Source organism: Myotis yumanensis, unplaced genomic scaffold, assembly GCF_028538775.1.
Source record: "Myotis yumanensis isolate MYYU_CA2020_CCGP unplaced genomic scaffold, mMyoYum1.0.hap1 SCAF_1, whole genome shotgun sequence".
Lineage (NCBI taxonomy): Eukaryota > Metazoa > Chordata > Mammalia > Chiroptera > Vespertilionidae > Myotis > Myotis yumanensis.
Window position 1 is genome coordinate 125,572,517 of NW_027223752.1, and position 19,808 is coordinate 125,592,324.

A 19,808-nucleotide genomic window follows, 5' to 3' on the forward strand; every position below is an offset into this window, starting at 1 on the left:
AACAAAGCCTTCCCCTCCCCAGTCAGAATCATTGGACGGTAAGGTCTGGGAAACTTTTTCACCTAGTGATGCTTTTTATCATTAGGCAATTTTGAGAAATTGCTTAATACTAATGATTTTTATACAGAGTGCAACTGGTGAACTTGTAAGCGTGTGTTTTTGGATTCCATTCCCAAGTATCTATGTTAGAGGATGTGAGTGGTCTATTAGTTACCTTTGGAAAAATAGGGGCTCAGGAGAGTCAATGTTAAGGACCTGGCTGGGCAGAAGAGGGTCTGTGATCATCAGTGATTGACAGCTTATCTAGCTTGGAAATCCTTGAGGGTAGGCAAGTGCTGAAAGGACAGAATAAGAAAGAGCCTTAAGCCAGGGAATCATGGCGTATGGATCAGTTGTGTCCCTAGCATAACTCTCAGCCTGAGAACAACAGCCTAACTTTAACATGAAGTCCATCTGAACCAAACTGTAATTTGAAGGCCTGTTGAGAAAGTGTACACTTGTGAGTCTGGGTTTGCAGGGTGAGCAGCAAGATAATTCCAACTGGTTTGGAAATGAAATAACTATAATTGCAAGGAGGTTGAAGAAAGAGGGAAGAAGCTTTATTTGCTGGTGGTTACTAATAATCCAGGTTTCCTTAGTCCCAAAATATTTCCCATTACATATAATCAAAGAGTGGTCTTCAGATTTCTTCCATTTGTTATAAATGCAGGTTTCTGGGCCCTACCGTAGTAATGCATTAAACATCTGTAGGAGTGAGACCAGGGAATTGCATTTTTAAAGTTCTTAATAATTCTTATACATATTAAAGCTTAAAAATCAAGACCTAATCAGAGGTCCTGAAACCTGAAATATGTCTAGATAGGCATTTTACCTGGTAAAATGCAAGTCCACTGGGAAGGATAATACATTAAATAGATTATCAGACATTAAATGAATTAGCTTTCTGGAAGAAAAAGGCACTGGGACAAGAATGTGGGGGTGGAGGAAGACGACGTAAATGAAAGCAAAGGCAAAGAAACTTTCCTTGCTGGGTTTCCCTGAGTAGGTTTTACATTTATATGGTAGAGAGGCATTCTGAGGGATAAGCAAATTGGGGGCTTTGTTTGCAGATGGATTCCAGCAGCACCTTCAACACAGAAGCATGCTGGTGTGGCTGGGGCAGAACAGCAGGGGGTTTCTATTGTAAAATGAAGAGATGTTTTATGGGAGAGTATAAACGCTCTCCCTGAAAACTTAGGGCTGTACTCCGGTGTTTCTTAGTCTCTTAATAACTATTATAGTTCTTTTTTAAAAAAATATGTTTTTACTGATTTTTATAGAGAGAAGAAGGGATGGATATATATATATACTAGAGGCCCTGTGCACAAAAATTTGTGCACATGTGGGGGGGGAGGGGGGTCCCTCAGCCCGGCCTGTGCCCTCTCGCTGTCTGGGACCCCTCAGGAGATAATGACCTGCTGGCTTAGGCCTGCTCCTGGGTGGCAGAGGGCAGGCCCAATCCCTAGGTGCAGCCCCTGGTCGGGCTCAGAGCAGGGCTGATTGGGGAGTTGGGGTGCCGCCCCCTGTCATGCACAGGGCAGGGCGGATTGGGAGGTTGAGATGCCACCCTCAGTCACGCTCAGCGTGGGGCCGATTGAGGGGTTGGGGCACCGTCCCCTGTCACACTCAAGGAAGGGTTGATGGGGAGGTTGCGGCGCCACCCCCTGTCACGCACAGAGCAGGGCCAATCAGAGGGTTGGGGCGCTGCCCCCTGTCATGCACAGAGCAGGGCCAATCAGGGGGTTGGGCGCTGCCCCCTGTCATGCACAGATCAGGGCCGATCAGGGGATTGAGGAGCTCCCCCCTGTGACGCACAGAGCAGGGCCCATCAGGGGGTTGGGGAGCTCCCCCCTGTCACGCACAGGGTAGGGCCGATAGGGGAGTTAGGGCACCGCCCCCTGTCACCCACAGAGCAGGGCAGATCAGGGGGTTGGGGCACCGCCACTGTCACACTCAGGGCAGGGCCGATGGGGAGGTTATGGCTCTACCCTGTGACGCACAGAGCAGGGCCCATCAGGGGGTTGGGGAGCTCCTCCCTGTCACGCACAGGGTAGGGCCGATAGGGGAGTTAGGGCACCGCCCCCTGTCACCCACAGAGCAGGGCAGATCAGGGGGTTGGGGCACCGCCACTGTCACACTCAGGGCAGGGCCAATGGGGAGGTTATGGCTCTACCCTGTCACACACAGCAGGGCCGATCAGGGGGTTGGGACGCCGCACCCTGTCACACACAGAGCCGCAGGTCGCTCAGGGGATTGGGGAGCTCCCCCCTATCAGGCACAGAGCAGGGCTGATCAGGGGGTTGGGGCACCTTCCCCTGTCACAAACAGAGCAGGGCGGATAGGGAGGTTGTGGCCCCGCCCCCTGTCACACACAGAGCAGGGCGGATAGGGAGGTTGTGGCCTCACCCCCTGTCACAAACAGAGCAGGGCGGGTAGGGAGGTTGTGGCCCCACCCCCTGTCACTCACAGAGCTGCAGGGCGATCAGGGGGTTTGGGCGCTGCCCCCTGTCACGCTGATCCGGTGCCAGGAGGCCTCGCGGCTCCATTGATCCCGGTGCTGGGAGGCATGTTACCCTTTTACTGTATAGGATAGAGGCCTGGGGGCCGGCTGGTTTTCCCTGAAGGGTGTCCTGGATCAAGGTGGGGGTCCCCACTGGGGTGCCTGGCCAGCCTGGATGAGGGGATGATGGCTGTTTGCAGCTGGTCACACACCCTTCAGGGTGGGGGTCCCCACTGGGGTACCTGGCCAGTCTGAGTGAGGGGCTGAGGGCTGCTTTCAGGCTGGCGGTTTTTGACTGAAGCTCCCAACCGCTCCTTTTTTTCTTTTTTTTTATTTTATTCTGGGCCAAGGCCTCTGCTGCTGAAAAGCCGGTATCTGGTTTGTTTGTGTTCTATAATCGAAACAATGTGTAACTCCAGCTCTGAGATCCCAGCCGGCTGAAAGCTGGTTTCTGGGGTTTTGTTTAGCTTCTATATTTGTTAGAATGTTTCAAACTGCCAGCTCAGAGGCTGGCAAGGCAGGCGGGGAACGTTGGAGTCTGCAGTCACTGGAGCAAGCAAGCCTTATGTTCGCTTCCAGCTGCCTGGATGCCAGCCGCCATCTTGGCTGACAGTTAATTTGCATAAGGATATGCTGATTAGCCAATGGGAAGGGTAGCAGTCGTACGCTAATTACCATGTTTCTCTTTTATTAGTGTATATATATATATATATATATATATATATATATATATATAACATCGATGAGAAAGAAACATCATTGATGGGCTGCTTCCTGCATGCCCCTACTGGGGATTGAGCCTGCAATCCAGACATGTTCCCTGACCAGAAATGGAACCAGCAACCTCTTAGTTCATGGGTTGGTGCTCAACCACTGAGCTACACTGGCCAAGCTGTTATAGTTCTATTATTGATTACTTTAAAGACCCCTGTAACTTATTGTATTTGCAAGCTTAAAGAGTACTCTGTTTCTATTGACTCTGTTCTTTTAAAAGTGATATACTAGACAGAAGAAAGAATTTTAAAATTCAGTTTCCATATTTCATGGGCATATTCTGTAAGAATACCTAATGATCCTCTTTCTTACTTCTAACCTTATAAAACAATCATTAGATTTTAATTTTTCCTCTTGAAAGCACCTAGCATTCTGAGCAATGGCTGGTCCACTTCCCATTGTAAATTATTAAATAGGCATTTTGGGTTAAGAGTAACACTGTTGTGAGTTTGACATCCAGTGAACATGAGTGATCTAGGGACTCATCACTTTTTGGCTAACCTGATAAAATTGAATTCATTAACTTGTAAAGCAAATAATTAATTTCTCCTGATCTCACCAAAATGTAGATTTCCTGTGTCAGAACATCTGCCTATCATGTTGAGAAAGCCAGTGTATTAGTCATCTGTTGCTGCACAACAAATTACTTTATAACTTTGGCTCTTTGAGCAATAAATATTTATTATTTATTGTCAGAAATTCAGTAGCAGCTAGCTTAGCTAGATGATTCTAGTTTGGGATCTTTCATGAGATTGCAGTCATAGAAAGAACTGATGGGGAATGGAGGATTTGTATACAAAGTGGTTGGCTCATGTGGCTGGCAAGTTGGTCCTGGATAATGGTGGCAGGCCTTAGTTCTTCAGTTTGGCTTCTCAATAGGCTGCTTGAGCATCATCATGACATGTGACTGGCATGGCTGGTAATCCAAGACAGAACAAGGCTGAAGCTGGAATGTCTTTTATTTCTGCAGTATTTGTCACATAGGCTAGCCATGATTCAGAGTGGGAGAAGACTATCTAAGGGCATGAGTATGAGACTATGATTATTGGGGCAATCTTGGAAAGCTGGCTATCACAGTATCAATGTCACAATATCACAGACACCATATTTATTACATTGTATTTATGTAATTATGCTTTTTTTTTTTTAAATTGCTTAAAGCATTACAAAGGGTATTACATATGTGTCCTTTTTTTTCCCCCCGCTCTTGACAATACCCCGGCTTCCCCTACCCCCCAGTGTCTTATGTCCATTGGTTATGCTCATATGCACGCATACAAGCCCTTCAGTTGATCTCTTAACCCCCTCCCTCCTGCCCCCCAACCCTCCCCGGCCTTCCCGCTGCAGTTTGACAATCTGTGTGAGGCAGCTCTGCCTCTGTATCTATTATTGTTCAAACGTTTATAATGGTCTCTATTATCCATGAATGAGTGAGATCATGTGGTATTTTTCCTTCATTGACTGGCTTATTTCACTTAGCATAATGCTCTCCAGCTCCATCCATGCTGTTGCAAATGGTAAGAGTACCTTCTTTCTTACAGCAGCATAGTATTCCATCGTGTAGATGTACCACAGTTTTCTAATCCATTCATCTACTGATGGGCATTTAGGCTGTTTCCAGATCTTAGCTATGGTGAATTGTGCTGCTATGAATAATTATGCTTTTTAAAAAATATATTTTATTGATTTTTAAAACAAAATATATTTTATTGGTTTTTTACAGAGAGGAAGGGAGAGAGATAGAGAGTTAGAAACATCGATGTGAGAGAAACATAGATCAGCTGCCTCTTGCACACCCCCTACTGGGGAGTGCCCACAACCAAGGTACATGCCCTTGACTGGAATCAAACCTGGGACACTTCAGTCTGCAGGCCGACGCTCTATCCACTGAGCCAAGCCGGTTAGGGCTAATTATGCTTCTTTAAATTAAAATCATACACTTTCTCAAGCACCATATTATAAATAAGAATGCCATTTGCTTTTAGTTTCCTCATATAGTAAGCTCACTGTTCTTTCCTTTGGAAATGGAGACCAGATGAGCAGTTTTTGGCATAAGAAAAATAATTTAAATGAAATATTTAAAAATATTTTATGGCGATATACTACATTTAGGTTTGGTCTAAAGTCTCTGGTTGTGTGTCTTTGCAACCTCCACTTTTCCTCTTATTCTTTGGCTAGCAGTGTGATTCCATGGATTTGAATATCACGGGGAATATTTTTCAAGACTTCATGTAGTGTAAATTTTAAACCTATTAATACAGTTTATGTTTATGCATGTCTTCTCAAGTAAATTCAAGTAAGAATATTTATGTAGTGTTATTCCTATTCTTTCAGAAATGTTTTATAGAAATTATTATCATTGAAGAATTTATTGTTTTTCTGACAGTAACATCTTCGCTGCATCAGTCTTAGAGGAAATTTTCTTGACAACAGTTTTTGTGTTCTATGTCTGGAAATAGCTATGAAATATATTCAATTCTCCGAAAATCTCAAAGGAAGAGTTGCTGTAATAAATTTTTTGACACAAATATTTCACATTTTCAGTTTTGGAAGCAGCTCCACAATTCTATAGGGAAAAGTTGAAAAAAAAAAAAGAACAAAATACCTTGAATATATAGGTGGTAACTGCTATTTCAAGAAGATAAAAGGAAGGCTCTTTGTCCTAATTTGTATTTTCTAGCTTTATAAACACTTTCCCCCTGTATGTGTGATAAAAAGATAACTCTCTTACTGATCATTTACAGGTAACAAAGAATTATGATTCCTTAACTATCTATACTAATAAAAGTGCAATATGCTAATTAGACCGGACAGCTAAACAACCTTCCAGATGTCATTCTGGACATCCTTCTGGATAAAGCCGCGGTGGTGGAGGCCGAGGAAGAGGCGGTTAGGGGCGATCAGGCAGGCAGTGGAGCAGTTAGGGGTGATCAGGCTGGCAGGGGAGCAGTTAGGAGGTGATTAGGCCGGTAGGCAGAGGGGTTAGGGGCAATCAGGCAGGCAGGCAGAGGTGGTTAAGGCAGAGGGGTTAGGGGCGATCAGGCAGGCAGGCAGGCAGGCAAGCGGTTAGGAGCCAGGGGTCCCGGATTGCGAGAGGGATGTCTGACAGCCAGTTTAGTCCTGATCCTGCAGGAGTCCCGGATTGGAGAGGGTGCAGGCTGGGCTGAGAGCCCCCCCGCCCCCGTGCATGATTTCGTGCACCGGGCCTCTAGTTTATATATATAAAAGCCTAAGTGACCCTCCTAATGGTACCTATGATACCCAATGACCACCAGGGGCCAGATGCTGTGATTGGTAGCTATTATGCACACTGACCACCAGGGGGCAGACGCTCAATGCAGGAGCTGCCAAGCTACGGTGACTTGACAGCTGCGGTTCTTGGGTGATGCACCTGGAACCAGAGAGGAGGGAGCCTGATTCTGGGGTGTGTCACCCGAGAACCCCCTCTCGCAATCAGGGACCCCTCCGGGGATGTCGGAGAGCCGGTTTTGGCCCAATCCCCACAGGCCAGGCTGAAGGACCCCACCAGTGCACGAATCCGTGCACCGGGCCTCTAGTTAATCTATATGTGTGCTGACTCTGACTTTGTAAATGCTACTAAGGAAGATGAGAGAGGAAAGACTTAGAACCTGTTGCTGTGAATCTAGGAGAATGTCTCCTTAAGGCAGAAGGTAAATTGTTAGAGGCCCAAGGTCTTATGGACAGTATGAAGCTTATGAAATATTAGGCAAAAAAAGGTGAATTAGCAAAAGGTATTAGAAACATGTAGATTGTAATCATATCAACATGATTCCTTGGACCATGTAGTTGGTAATTATGACCTATATAAAAAATTAAATGAGACATTTCCATGTGACTCCATGTATGGGATTTTAGAAACAAGAGAGTTTGAGAGAAAATTGAAGGTTATTTGTCAGCTGAGCATGATGAACTTGTATTTGAATTAATGATCTCAAGTGGACCTGCTAAGCTGAGAAACCAAATCACAGGTTAGTGAAAAGAATGCTAGAAGAAATTTCTTAAAACAGCCTTCTTAACTTTCCAGCTACTTTTTGGTTCATGGGGTGAGTCTTAATCCAAATTTTGCTTCAAACAAGTCTACCTGAGCAGGAGTTGAAGACCAGATTCAGTCTCAAGACTGTAGATATATATTTGCATTATGCAATATAAAGATGAATGGTAAAATTTACCATTGGGCCCTTCCCCAGCTGTAGTTTGCATGTAGTATGGAATGGTTGAGGAGCATTATCTTTGGAGTCAGACTTACGTTTGAATCTGGTGCTTGCCACTTGCTAATAATGTGGTCTTGGGAAAGCTACTTAATCTCTCTGATTATAATTTTTTAAATTTATAAATAGGGGATAATAGTACCTACTCAGGCCTAGCTACATAATTTGTGGGGCCCACAGCAAAAGGAAAATGCCAGACTCCTTGTTCAAAAAGCAGGAAAAAGGTACTGTTAAAAGCACTGATATATAAAGCTTTATTCCTTTATAAATATTTTATTACTTATAATGATATGATCATTATAAGCATAAAAAAGACTTAAATTATTACCATAAATTTGATCATTCATCTTTATATTGCACTAGAGGCCCGGTGCACAAAAATTTGTGCACTCGGGGGGAGAGGGGGTCCCTCAGCCCTGCCTGTGCCCTCTTGCAGTCTGGGACCCCTCGGGAGATAACGACCTGCTGGCTTAGGCCTGCTCCCGGGTGGCAGAGGGCAGGCCCAATCCCTAGGTGCAGCCCCTGGTCGGGCTCAGAGCATGGCCGATTGGGGAGTTGGGGCGCCGCCCCCTGTCATGCACAGAGCAGGGCGGATGGGGAGGTTGCAATGCCACCCCTAGTCACGCTCAGGGTAGGGCCGATTGGGGGGTTGGGGCACCCCCCCTGTCACACTCAAGGAAGGGTTGATGGGGAAGTTGCAGTGCCACCCCCTGCCATTCACAGAGCAGGACCCATCAGGGGGTTGGGACTCCGTACCCTGTCACACACAGAGCAGGGCCCATCAGGGGGTTGGGGCTCCGTACCCTGTCACACACAGAGCAGGGCCCATCAGGGGGTTGGGGCTCCGTACCCTGTCATACACAGAGCAGGGCCCATCAGGGGTTTGGGGAGCTCCCCCTTGTCATGCACAGAGCAGGGTCAGTCAGGGGTTTTGGGAGCTCCCCCCTGTCATGCACAGAGTAGGGCCAATAGGGGAGCTGGGGCACCGCCCCCTGTCACATACAGAGCAGGGCCCGTGGGGGGGGGGGGGGTAGTTGAGGCGCCACACCCTGTCCCACACAGAGCCGCAGGGCAATCAGGGGGTTGGGACGCCGCCCTCTATCACCCACAGAGCAGGGCCGATCAGGGGGTTGGGGCGCTGCCCCCTGTCACACACAGAGCCACAGGGCAATCAGGGCGTTTGGGTGCTGCCCCTTGTCACGCTGATCCCGGTGCCGGGAGGCCTCGCGGCTCCGCTGATCCCGCCCGGCAGGGTCACAGATCCGGGTCCCAGACCGCAGACAGCCTTGCCTGCTGCCGCCTGCCTTCAGTATGCAAATTAGCCGCCATCTTGTTGCTTCAGGGTGGGGTCCCCACTGGGGTGCCTGGCCAGTCTGGGTGAGGGGCTGAGGGCCGTTTTCAGGCTGGCGGGCGACTGAAGCTCCAAACCTCTCCTTTTTTTCTTTTTTTTTTATTCTGGCATTTATTTACCTTCTATGGCTGTCACTGGAGCTGAGAGCCGGCTTTCTCTCTGAGGCTCGGCTGAAAGCAGGTTTCTGGCCTTTGTTTTCTGTATTCGAAACAATGTTGCGACTCCAGCTCTGAGATCCCGGCTGACTGACAGGAGGTTTCTGGAGTTTTGTTTATCTTCTGTAAATGTTACTATGTTTCCGACTGAAGCTCAGAGGCCGGCGGGGAACGTTGGAGTCCACAGCAAGAAAGCCTCCTGTTAGCTTCCAGCTGCCTGGCTGCCGGCCGCCATCTTGGCTGACAGTTAATTTGCATAAGGATACGCTGATTAGCCAATGGGAAGGGTAGCGGTCGTACGCCAATTACCATGTTTCTCTTTTATTAGTGTAGATAATGCCAATAGATATTTACAATATATATAAATGCCAATATAAGGACATTTAACTCATGTGGAATAATCAGCATTTTTTAACTCATACATGCATATCTATTTCATTCTTACCAGAACAGTGGGGAAAAAACTGCATAAAACTAACTTTTTATTTTACTTATTTATATGGGCACATTTTACCAACACTCTCTACCTTCAATTCCTGATGAGGAAGGAAGGACTGAGTTGCCTTATCTTTCCTTTATTTTATTTTATTTTTTTCCTGTGTCATCATTTTCATCATTAGTGATATTGAGAAGTAATAGGATAAAAAAAAGGACGTGATAGGATTCCTAGGTCCTTCATGTTTCTTAGAGTACCATTACCTTATGTTTTGTTCCAAGCAAGTCCTGGTTCAAAAGGGTAAAGCATGGACTCTGATCTGTCAGTGACCCGGCTTACTCAGTCACAGGTATGCTCTATGGAATATGACCACAGAATTCTGGTGGGCCAACTATATTTTGGGTTTTAGTGAGACCCAAATAAGCATGTGATAGAAGCTTATTTGGGTAACTTGAAATGGCAAGTTACAGCTGACACATGCATATACCTACTTTGCTCTTATGCATGCTCCATTGTCCCATTCAACTTCACTTATAAAACACATGCTGGAAAAAGAAAACACACAAAACAAACAAAAAAAACATGATATAAGATAAAATTATTAAAAATTTCAAGATGGCAACAGCAGAGCTTTTAAACACACGCAGGGCCCTCTGAGAGCAGGGCTCTATGTGATTGTACTTGTCACATGCTCATGAAGCTGGCCCTGTACCTACTTTATAATGCTGCAAGTCCCCTAGTAGAGTACATAGTAGCTGCCCAATAAATGTCCTTCCATTGTCTTATAGAAAACACTGGATTCCTTCAGAATAGGCATTCATGAAAGCAGGACTCAGAATCTTGATGCCCAAGGGGTGATAAAAATTACTCATATTGGAACTGTTACTTTTTCTAAAAGAAATACTTACAGCATATTTTTCAGGTTCTTTAGAAACCAATTGAAATCCTTCTGTAGTTTTGTCTTGATTCAGCCATTATTGTCTTGGTCAGTAGATGAAATAAAGGGATAACTATTTGCTGTGATTTGCCAGGTCTTATAAAGCTTCCTCTCCCTCTCAAATCTCTCTCCACTATTTACTTAACATATTGTTTCCAAGTTTAACATTAGAAATTCACTCCTCTGTGTTAAAGTGGTGTCCTATTTTAAAATACTAAGTAAAACTACTGTATAACTGAGCATAAAGTGGTTTTGTTTAAATCATGTGAAGTGTTTAGAAAAAGAAAAGGACAAATTTTCTGTGGAAAGCGTTTTGACTTTAATAGTCATATTTAGTCAGAATTTAGTGAAATAAATAGATTCTTTTAAGAAGGGACCTGAGCCAGAACCGGTTTGGCTCAGTGGATAGAGCGTCGGCCTGCGGACTCAAGGGTCCCGGGTTCGATTCCGGTCAAGGGCATATACCTTGGTTGCGGGCACATCCCCAGTGGGGGGTGTGCAGGAGGCAGCTGATCAATGTTTCTCTCTCATTGATGTTTCTGGCTCTCTATCCCTCTCTCTTCCTCTCTGTAAAAAATCAATAAAATATATTAAAAAAAAAAAAAAAAAAAAAAAGAAGGGACCTGAATGAATCAGTGATAATTCTAACATAGTGCCTCTATGCCCCTAGGGCAGTGGTTCTCAACCTTCCTAATGCCGAGACCCTTTAATACAGTTCCTCATGTTGTGCTGACCCCCAACCATAAAATTATTTTCGTTGCTACTTCATAACTGTAATTTTGCTACTGTTATGAATCGTAATGTAAATATCTGATATGCAGGATGTATTTTCATTGTTACAAATTGAACATAATTAAAGCATAGTGATTAATCACAAAAACAATGTGTAATTACATATGTGTTTTCCGATGGTTTTAGGCGACCCCTGTGAAAGGGTCGTTCGACCCCCAAAGGGGTCACGACCCACAGGTTGAGAACCGCTGCCCTAGGGTATAGTAAAGCTTCCTTCAAAGGTTAACTTTGAAGAGTTGTAAATCAGACCTGAGGCTTTGTTGGAGGCAAATGCTTAGTGCTAGGAAGAACTTATTGAGGCTTATCTTGGCTGTGTTGGTCAGGGGAGGTTAAAATTATAGAATTTTGTTCAAGCTACTTATCGTACTGGAGACTGTTTGGCCTGAATATTTTTTCTTCCAAGTATATTTGCCTCCCAAATTTTCTAAGTAAATACTCTTTTGTTTTTTTCTCCCCTCTTTCAGCTATCCATCCCTAAATCTTTCTATCCTTTGGGCATTCCCAAACTGATATTGTGGTTTAGTGGGCAGAGAGTACCTAAGAGGTCTTAACTAGAAGCTGTACTTATAAATTTAACCATCCTATTTTGGGAAAACATCTGAAAATACAAATAAACTTAGAAAGGTAACAGATTAATGAAATAATCTCAAAATGACTCTGTTGCATTTTTCTGTGGCCCAATCCCTACCCAAGGGCTTTGCAATTGTTATCTCATTTATTTCTAGCTGTAACCATTTGAGTTAAGTTCTTCTTGTTTCCATTGCATAGTTAAAAACTTGGCATATGATAGGTAATACTAATCATGATTGCCCTCATGAAAATTGGTTTACTATTGTATTCAGTTTTTGCCACAATAATTCTGAGTAAAAAACCATCTCAAAAACTCAGTGCCTTACAAATACAAACATTTATATATTTTTGCTCATGGGGCTGCAGGTTGGCTCTGCTGGGTTTGACTGGGATCAGTTGCATTTATATCTGCTACCCCAAATTTCTCATTCTCCCAGGACCAGCAGCTACCTGGAGACGTTATTTTTCTCATGGCAAATCACAGGAGCACAAAAGCACAAGCCAAACTATGAAGTCACATTTAAGGTCTTTGTTTATGTCACATCTACTAACATTCATTGGCTAAAGCAATGTCAGTATTGAAGGGGCAGAAAAGTATATTTTACCCACAGTGGGAGAGCACTATGAAGTGACTTGGCAAAGGGAGTGGATGTATACTCTATTACAGGGGAACACCTGGGATCAATACTCCAGTCAGCTTCTAGTTGGGGGTAGGGCACTGAGAAAATGTGACTCACATTGGGTGGGTGGGAGGGAGATAAAGAGAGACCGTGATGCATGGTGCATAGTGTGGCAGGTCTGGCACAGAGCAGCAAGAGGGGTCCAGACCAGGTGGGGGGCATGCCAGAAAGGAAAGATGGGCATGCCCTCATCTCTTTTTACAAAGTTCAAGCCAAATTGCCTACCTAGAACTTTATTTATTATTGTCCCCATAAATAAGGGGACCATTCGGAGAGAACAATGCAGCCCAAGACCCCAGGGTCCATTTTGAACCATTACATTATTTCAGCCCTGAGGAGTACTAGTTTAGGGTTTGTGGTCATTGCTTATTCTCAGCAGATTTTATGATGTTCATTAAATTGCCGGCCCAATTCTCCTCCATTGTGGCACAGATAATATTCTAAGTAGCTTTCCTAAAAAATCTCACTGCTCATAGCAATCAGGCTGCTTCCTAATTTAAGGACTATGTTTTGGATTAGAGTCCAACCATTGGTTCCTTTGGGGTTTTGACATGCTGTTTCCAGGAAAGAGCTACCATATTATTATCCCAGTTGCCACAAATAATATGAGGTTATAACAAAATTAGTAGCATTTTTTAAACTTCTAGTTTGTAGCTTGGGGAGATATTCTAGCCTTTGCAAAGGAGGGGGTGAAGTTGGAAAGAGGAGTCAGAGTCAGATAATAGAAGGCTTGGGAGGCTATGATAAGAAGTTTGGACTTTATGTAGGACTAGAGGCCTGGTGCACGAATTTGTGCATGGGTGGGGTCTGGCTGCCCACCCCTGATGGGGGAGGGGCAGTGATTGGGGGCAGGACCATGGGGGGAGGCAGTTATTAGTGTCAAAGACCTTTGCAGGGTATATACGTGTTGGCTATCCGATGAGTTGAAGCTTCAAAGGCGCTTTAGTGTCAGGGACACTTAAAGCTTCTGTTTCTAAGCCTCTCCCTAGACAGGTAACGTGGTTTAGTTCCCTGCTGACAAACCCTCTAAAGCAGCGGTTCTCAACCTGTGGGTCGCGTCCCCTTTGGCAGTCGAACGACCCTTTCACAGGGGTTGCCTAAGACCATCCTGCATATCAGATATTTAAATTACGATTCATAACAGTAGCAACATTACAGTTATGAAGTAGCAATTAAAATAATTTTATGGTTGGGTCACAACATGAGGAACTGTATTTAAAGGGCCAGAAGGTTGAGAACCACTGCTTTAGATATATTCCCAGAATTAGGATTGCTGGGTCAAAAGGAAGTTTCATTTTTAATTTTTTGAAGTAACTCCATACTGTTTTTCACAGTGGTTGTGCCAGTCTGCATTCCCACCAACAGTGCACAAGGGCTCCTTTTTCTCCACAGCCTCACCAACACTTGTTTTTTGTTGATTTATTGATAGCCATTATGACAGGTGTGAGGTGATATCTCTTGTGGTTTTAATTTGCATCTCTCTGATGATTAGTGACTTTGAACATTTTTTCCTACGTCTATTGGCCATCTGTATGTCCTCTTTAGAGAATTGTCTATTCAGGTCCTTTGCCCATTTTTTAATTGGATTGTTTGGGTTTGGGGTTTTTTTCGGAGTTGAGTTGTATTTGTTCTCTATATATTTTGGAAATTAACCCCTTTCAGATGTATCATTGGCAAATATGTTCGCCCATACAGTGGGCTCCCTTTTCATTTTGTTGATGGTTTCTTCTGCTATACAAAAGCTTTTTAGTTTTATGTAGTCGAATTTGTTTATTTTTTTCCTTTGTTTCCCTTGCCCAAGGAAATATATTAGACAAAAATATTGCTACGAGAAATGTCTGAAATTTTACTATGTTTTTTTCTATACTTTCATGGTTTTGTGACTTACGTTTAAGTCTTTAATCCATTTCAAGTTTATTCTTGTGTGTGGTGTAAGTTAGTGGTCTAGTTTCTTTTTTTTTATTTATCTGTCCAATTTTCCCAACACCATTTATTGAATAGACTGACTTTACCCCATTGTATGTTCTTGCCTCCTATGTCAAATATTAATGGGTCATTATGTATTTTAAATATACCCTAATGAATGGACTGTTAAAGCATTTGGTCCTGCCATAGAAACATCACCTCTCTATACACTCACAGCTGCATGGTTCCTGTTTCTCCTCTTACTCTTCCCCACTCATGACAACATTTAACTAAAATTTTAAAACTTTGCAAGTGTGCTTTCAAATCATTCCCCCTTAAGCCATCATTTTTTTTTTAGTCTAATAGAACCTGTGTTTCTAGGTGACCATGTCTATCTGATTGAACCAGGAGAAGGGAAAGGTCTTTAGGTCATAAGCGAAAGAATTTAATTAGATGAACTCTCGGGTACATAGATTAATACCTTGAAATACGTTCCCATCATACACAAGCTGCCAATAAGAATGAAGCCACTGATTTCACTTACTACATCATGATGTCGTTCTCAGTGACTTCTGTTTTAGGGAAAGTGATTAAGGTCCAGAAGAGTGCAGTCTCCCCAAGCAGCTTATGAGACATCTATTGGGGCAGCTCCTAAGAGCAGGGCCAGGAGCTACAGATAAGACATTGGGTCTTGCCACAGGATTAGATAAAATGGTGAGGTTGTTGAATGAGGTCTTGATATTTGGAGGTTCATTTGTTAGAATACCCTTTTCCATTTCCAAAGCACAGCCAAAGATGTGGTCAGGGCTGTCAAGGTGATACTTTGCAAAACTCTTCAAACCTTTGTGGAACTGATGTAAAGGGTTCTACTTCATAAGACTGGGTTCTTCATTTACTTAGCAAAGGATACTAAAATAAGTTAAAGTGAAGTGATAAAGTAGAAACCCATATACATCTTCCAAGGCCCACCAAAGTTCCAAACTGGGGCACAGAATCCACTTCCTCACAACAATCATATGAGATTGATCAGTCAAACTCGAAGTGTGGTTGAAAGAGACACACACAGGGATAAAAAGTAAGGAGAAAAGGTGTCAGAAGAACAGGAGACCCTTTGATAGGGGAGATCATGTCTATGAGGGAACTCTGGCATCTCTATATATAAATAGATCACAAGAACTCTTGAGCACATTATAATCCAGTGCAGCAGCAGCATTCGCACACTGGAGCCAACTCGAGTCCCAAGATAAAGCTGGATCACTGATTCTGGGATAGCACTGCCAAGTGAGGAGAACTGTCTTTTAAAGATGAGATAACGGATCCCTGTCAAATTTCAGAGTTGGTCCCAGGCCCTTGAACAAGTTGCATTAAATAGAAAAACTACACTTTCTCTTCCACACTCTAACCTGTGTATGGTGTGGGGTATATTGCTTTAGCCTGAACTAAAGGGCTCCACATATGATTGCAGGTATATTTGGCAAGCTAACAGCAAATATGTCTTTTGGACAGCAAATTACTCCTCCCTTCTCTGACATATGCATGGTCTTTATACACAAGCTAATACCCACTGCAGGCAAAACCAATGCCATGTTTTTACCCCGTATAGATTTGAATCTTACCAAGGCCTTTTTTCTTTTTTGGGTATACTAAAGGTACACTTATTTTTTCTTTCCACAAACAACAACCAAAGAAAGAAAGAAAGAAAGCTAGTAGTTTGCTTGTAGAACTCAATTTTTTTTTTTAATTTAACAAACAATGAGCACCTACTTTTTGCCAAGCAATTTAGGAAAAGTATTTAAAATAAAATAAATCTCAAAATTAGATGGTACTTCCAACTAAAGCCCTCCAGAATTTTGTTGTTTTAGAATTGAAGGTGCTATATAATGTTAGGAACAGTTGGTCTTAAAAGGGTGTCCAAAACAGGGTACTCCCAAGAAAGAGAACATGATTGCTCTCACCATCTCTTGCTTAAAACATCAAGTAATTTCAAATTGGTGTCCCTGCCCAGCCAGCATGGCTCAGTGGTTGAGCATCAACATATGAACCAGGAGGTCATAGTTCAATTCCCAGTCAGGGCACATGCCCAAGTTGCAGGCTCGATCCCAAGTGTGGGGCATGCAAGAGGCAGCCAATCAATGATTCTCTCTCATCATTGATGTTCGTATCTCTCTCTTCCTCTCCCTTCCTCTCTAAAATCAATAAAATCTTTTTTTTTAATTTGGTGTCCCTACCTCCTATCCATTTTATTCTCTCAAATCAAATTTTCCCATGCTCTCAGAGCCATCTCTCTCTAAAAAAAAAAAAAAAAAAAAAAAAGCCACAATCTTAGCACCTCAGTTCCTCCTCTTTTCTTTCCTCAATAATCTATGTATATAAAAGCTAAGCAACCGAATGGCAGAACTACCAGAACGACCAGTAGCGATGATGCACATTGCAGCAGCCAACCGGCCCGATCGGGGGCAGGGCCGGCAGGGTGGAGGTGCCATGGGCGGTTGGCAGTCCGGCCCCGCCCCCGATCACTGAAGTCTGACCTTCAGTGATTCTAAGTAAGTAAACGCTCTCCAGCCTTCATAGACCAGGAACCTGAATGACCAGTGATCAGGAGGAAAACTGCTCGTGGTCTGGACCATCAGTCAGGTGTCCAGGAGAGGTGCCCAGCACAACCACCATCATCCTGCATTCTCTCTCCACTGCTTACTACCAAAGAGAGCAGCCATATCACACCACAGCCTCTCTTTCTGAAACACTAATTTGAAAGAATATATGCACCCCTATGTTCATTGCAGCGTTATTTACAATAGCCAAGATGTGAAAACAGCCCAAGTGCCCATCAGTAGATGAATGGATAAAAAAGCAGTGGTACATTTACACAATGGAATACTGCTCAGCTGTTCAAAAGAAGGAAATCTTGCCTGACTGGTGTGGCTCAGTGGTTGAGCATTGACCCATGACCCAGGAGGTTACAGTTTGATTTCCGGTCAGAGCACATGCCTGGGTTTCAGGCTCAATCCACAGTAGAGGATGTGCAGGAGGCAGCCAGTCAATAATTCTCTCTCATTGATGTTTCTATCTATCTCTCTCTCTCTCTCCCTCTCCCTTCTTCTCTCTGAAATTGTTAAAAACTTTTTTTCTAAAAGAAGGAAATCTTACCTTTTGTGACAGCATGAATGGGCCTAGAAAGTATTATGCTAAGTGAAATAAGCCAGTCAGAGAAAGACAAATACCATATGTTCTTATATGTGGAATTTAATGAACAAAATAAGCTGATGAACCACATAGAAACAGAGTCATGGGTACATGGAACAAACTGACAGCTGTCAGAGGGAAGTGGGGTTGTGGGCTGGATGAAAGAAGGTGAAGGGATTAAGCAAAATAAAATATACTAGTATATATTTCTTACATAGACACAGACAACAGTGTGGTGATAGTCCAGGAAAAGGGGGTTGGAGGGAGGTAATTGGGAATGGAAAGAAACTGCTTTGAGGCAATGGGCACACAATGTAGTATGCAGATGATATTTTGTTGAGTTGTATACTTGAAACCTGTATGGTTTTATGAACCAGTGTCATCCCAAAAAATTCAATTAAAATTCAATTAATTCAATTAGTTAGCAACTCATTCCATTCATTCATGATAATTTTTACTATTTCTGGAGCTGAACTTAAATGCTTGTCAACCAATAGGGCTATATCTTTTTAGTGTGCTTTCCTCCATCCACCTCTGAGGCAAGGGTGACTATTTTGGGCTTATATACTTCCTAGCTGCTGAGGACAGAGCTCAGGAGAATAGTAGTCTCAGCCTGTCAGTCATACTGCTTTACTTTTAGGGTCTCATCAACTTGAGCATTTCAAAGTATTCCCACTTCTTGCTGGTTATGGTATAAATTGCCAGAGGTTGGAGGTGGTAAAAAAGGGCATTTGTATCTCTATTGCTATATCATGTGATAACAAATTATGTCATATTTTTCTTCTTTACTGGTTTAAGGTTACACATTTCTGAGTTAATCTATCATAGTTCTTTTACTGAAATAATAATGTGCATGAGTCTAGGGATAATTATTACCATAACTCTATACTAGTAACTCAGCTCTCCCGAGCTATTACCAGTGCAGCCAATTTAAAGATTGGTATAAATATGTGTTACATTAGCCTTACCCACGATGATTGTTTTCTTAGACAATATATAAATAGAGGAAACTGTCCTTGTACTGCAAGTGGAGGCTGCAGATGTTCTTGGGATATAATTGTGACTGCAATGACAAACTCAAAGGAAATAAGCCTACAGTTATAATAAGGTTGAATGCATCTCTTATCAGCTATTGGATTCTTTTATCTGTGTGTAAATCAGGCTTTTCAATACCAACTAAGTGGTTGGTAATACTAACTAAGTAATTGGCTAATTGTTCTATGGAGCTATTAGTTAGATCATTTCTATCGAATGACTCCCCTATAGCTTCAATAGACTATATCTTCTAAAAAAATGTCTAAAGGGATAAAACTTTTAGTAGGGGTAATAACTCTCCAAAGAGTCTTGTGGGACATACTAATTCCATTCACAGCAGTTGAATAATCCAGATGGTCTCAAATTTTGTCCCAAACTTTGTAGATAATACAGTGAGCAGAATGAACATTTAAATTGCTTAGCTCAAATTATTACAGATGAAATAATAGCCTTGCATTTTCTTCTGGCCAGCCAGCAGGACTCTATACCATTAGTAACACTTTATTTTGTACCTGGATTAACACCAGGGTTGGGGATTGTGAAACAATCTACATCTTTTTTTGTTGTTGTTAATCCTCACCTGAGGGGATATATATATAAAATTGATTTTTAGACAGAGTGGAAGGGAGGGGAGAGACAGAGAGAAACATCAATGTGAGAGAGACATATCGATTGGTTGCCTTCCACACGCGCCCTGACCAGAGCCAGGGATCGAGCCTGCAACCGAGCTACGTGCTCTTGACTGAAATTGAACCTGGATCCCTTCAGTCTGTGGGCCGATGCTCCAACCACTGAACAGAACTGGCCAGGGCAACAATCTACATGTTAGGGAGTTGTTGAGACTTGTTTTCTTGGTCCAGTGTGTGAAATCATAGGCCATAGTTCCAGAGTGCCTTCTTATAGTATCTTAGTTATTCTTGTTTTCTTCACAGTTATGTCATGTTTATTATCCAGCATCTTGAATGCTTCTATACACCACTCTCCTAACAGATGATCTAAAAAATAATAGAGGTAAAATCATGTTGATAAACAAACTGAAAATTAGGCTTCACAAATTAAACATCAATTTCCAAGAGAATCAACAACAATGGTGAAGATGTGGACAATCTTGGTGATCTTTCCTGCAGCTTTGGCTGAGAGAGGATCAGAAGATTGAGAGTAAAAAAAAATAAAAACAAACAAACAAACAAACAACACAGAGAACAAAATAAATAAACAAAAA

General features: G+C 42.9%; 1 pseudogene; it reads left to right on the forward strand.

Annotated features, from left to right (window-relative positions):
- Nucleotides 1-19,808, forward strand: part of LOC139013224 (E3 ubiquitin-protein ligase RNF168-like) — a 175,872-nt pseudogene that overhangs the window by 52,694 nt on the left and 103,370 nt on the right.